Consider the following 3,536-nt stretch of genomic DNA (forward strand, 5'->3'; position numbering starts at 1 on the left):
ACAAATGATTTCTCTCTCTGTACCTATCTGGTAGAGCCCAGAGAAGGGGAATAAATTAGAAAAGAAAAGATTCATAGTCTTTTCTAACCATAAATTACTTTCAGTTTGTGCTCTAGCATCACTCACCATATTTTTACTATTCCTGTCTACGAATGTGGCTTTGAGATTCTGACATCCAGCTGAGAGGTTTCAATATTGAGAGAAAAAAAAACATAAAGAAAAAAAAACCAAATGTCTAGAAAAAGATTTGGAGAAAATATTATATACAGTGACATTCATTTCTCTACTAACGGACTAATTCTTACATTTAACAGCATCAGTTTGTTGCTGCCCCAAATATGCACTATCATGTTAACTGCTTCTGCTATTTCTCCCTATGGTCTACAGTACATTAACTTCCATTTGCATAGTTTCTTTTTATTGTGAGTCAGTTTGGTGCATATCATCACTTTATCCTATAATTCCTACAGAATGTTGTTTCTATTATACATGTTATCAGATAATGAGACTGTCCACCTGCCCAAAAAAGACAACAAAAGCTCCCTTATATTGTTTGACAGAAATAATGGAAAGTCAGTTGGGATGGAAAAAAAGATGGTGTCATGGTTCTGATCTTGGAATATCAGAGATGGAAAAGTGTCTCAGAGATCATATAATCCAGCTCCTTCTACTTAGGGATGAGGAAATTGAGATCCAGAGACGGGAAATTATTTGGTCAATATCAAAAAGTTATAATAGTAATAACTGCTTTCTTGTATATGGCACTTCAATACTTAGACTTTCCTCAAAACATCCCTATGAAGTAGGTACTTTTTTTGGAGGTCAAAAGACTTGCCCAAGATCACACAGCTAAAAAGTATCTAAGGCCAGATTTGAACTCAGGTCTTCCTGATGCCAGGCCTAGTTCTCTATCTACTATACCACCTAGCTGACTTCAAGAGGGATATAAATCAGAGAATACAGTGAATGTGTTTATATGAAAATAATGGTTTAAATCAATTCAAATACATATTAAATGCTGACTGCATGCATGATACTATACCAAAGACTTAGAATGCAATAAATAAAATAAGGCAATTCCTGTCTTGAAGGACTTCACACTCTTCTTTTAAAATTTTATCTCTTATCTTTTGGTTTTCTATCACCTTTATTTCCAACTATATCCCTCTCACTCCTTTCTCCAGAAAGCCAGCCCTTTACCAAAGAACAAAAAAGAGTGATCTGTGTAAAAAAGATAACTTAAATCCATGATAATATCTGAAGTCATCAAGGGGAAGAGAAGAGAAGGCCTGGGACTACCAGGAAAGAGCAGTAACACAGAATCAGAGGGAACATAGAAAGTAGGTGGCGGGAATGGGCAATAGTATCAACAGCTACATAGAGACAAAAGGAGGCTAAGGACTTATGAAAGATCATTGGATTAAACAGTTAAGAGATTACTAGTAATTTTTAATAGTTCTGTTTCAGTACAGTGTTGGGTATCAAAAGCCCAATTATAAAGGACTGGAAAATGTGACAGTAGTGAGGAAATAGGAGAAGCGAGTAAAGACGATTCATTTTTAGTTTGGCCATGAAGGGGAAAGAAGAGTTAGGACAACAGCTTCATGACATTGTGGAATAAAGGCTTGGTTTTGGTTTTGGGGGGGGTCTTTTTGTTTCTTTGTTTTTTAACGAAAGTGGAGACTTAAGCATGTTTACAGGCTGTGGGGAAGAAGTCAGCAAATAAAAAAAAAATAGATAAAGATATGAGAGAGCTACAAGTTGCCAGAGAAGATGGGCCAGAATGAGATCAAGAACACAAGCAAGGGAATTCGCCTTGCCAAGGAAAAGGGCGCCCTCTTCATCAGATACATAAGCAAAGAAAGAGAGGATAAGTGAAGACACAGGAATAGTTATAAGGTATGAAAACAGGTCATGATAGATTGCCTTAATTTTTCAGTCAAGTAGGAAGTTGAATTAGTAAAAAGTGGGAGGGAATAACAGACAGGGGTGTCAGATGGCTTCAGGAAAGAGAAAGTTATGAAGGGTCCTTGCAGTGACCAAAATAGAAAAGATAAAGTATTGTTATGAGAGCTCAGCTAAGACTAGAAAACACGAATCTGTACTGGAACTAGTTGACATGGTTGGGTAACTTCCATCATCAGGACATGAATAGGAATATAAAAGGTAGGTGGTGGGAGTAACCAAGGACTGAAAATTGGCAGTGTATGAAATGAAGAAGGGGAAAGAGATTCAAGGTGGAAGTGAGTACATATGATGGTTAACTATTGGGTCAAAATCCTGATAGGAAAGTGCACCAAGTTCAGAGGTGTTAGACCAAGAGAACAGCAGAGGAAAAAGGGACTGGAGGTTGTGGTATGAAGAAATAAAAATTTAGGAGGAACTGGACAATGGAAGAGAAGATAGGAAAATCATGATCATAGAAAACCACTTCAAAGTTTTAGATCATGGAGCTGGCATACATACATTTGGGGGATAGCCAGGTCTTAAGTCTTATCATGCCTGTGGATGAATGAGGTAAAATGAATTGTGTATCCTGGAAGGTAAGGAAATTGAAGAAAAAGGAGGCCAAGATAATGTCTGTCATTTCACTGCTCTGCCACATGCTTTTATGAAGCAATCATTCAACAGGCAATGTGGTCTAGAAGAGCACTTCTAAGTAACTAGAAGTAGTCACTATTTTAGTTCAATCTCCTAAGGCACATGTGGGTAAGGGGAAAGGGTTTTATTCAAGGTCTCATTGCTTTTTTATAATCCTGTCATCTCCAGGCCAGACAAGACAACATCTATAGTACTCTGTCCGGTCTGAATGCCACATTTTAAGAACATTTATAGACAAGCTGGACAACACTGAGAGATAGTTGACCAGAATGATAGGAGGGCTATAGAATATACCATAGCAGAATAATTGTAGGAACTAGAGATGGTATTCTAGAAAAGAGAAGGTTTCTAGAGGACATGGACACTGTCTTCAAGTATCTGAAGAGCTGCCACACATAAGGAGTCTGCTTGGCCCCAAGAATGTGTAAGAGAAATGGCTGGAAGTTATAGAGATACTATCTATTTCTTCTCTGTGCTCAAGTCCAGGGTGAATAATGTGAAATCAATCCAGAAATACAGACTGCAGGCAAATTTTGAAGTACTTTAATAACCAGGAGAAAGAGTTTGTATTCTAAATTAGCTTCAAACAGAAAACAGATACATATACATACAGACAATGTACATTGGACTAAAGAAAGAAAGAATGAGAGATAATGTCAAGGAGTTATTTTTAAATGGAATATGGAAGAAGATGTGCATAACTGAGGATCTCTGAGTGAAAGTAAAAAGGAGCAAAGTGGGAGACCTGAAATAAGTGGAGGTTTAAGAGTCACCTTGGGGAGTCATTTGGAGAAGGCTATAAAGGATTACTCTGCAGCAGTGTAGACCCAGTTGAGAAGAGACAACCAGGTGTGTGACTTCCTTCCTCCAGCCCCATTCAGCAGCACACATGGAGGAAGAACAGAGGAAGTAAGTGATGGCGGTTACCCATGGAG

This window comes from Petaurus breviceps, unplaced genomic scaffold (assembly GCF_028583685.1).
Source record: "Petaurus breviceps papuanus isolate PSGF00001 unplaced genomic scaffold, PetGlider_PUasm1.0 551, whole genome shotgun sequence".
Lineage (NCBI taxonomy): Eukaryota > Metazoa > Chordata > Mammalia > Diprotodontia > Petauridae > Petaurus > Petaurus breviceps.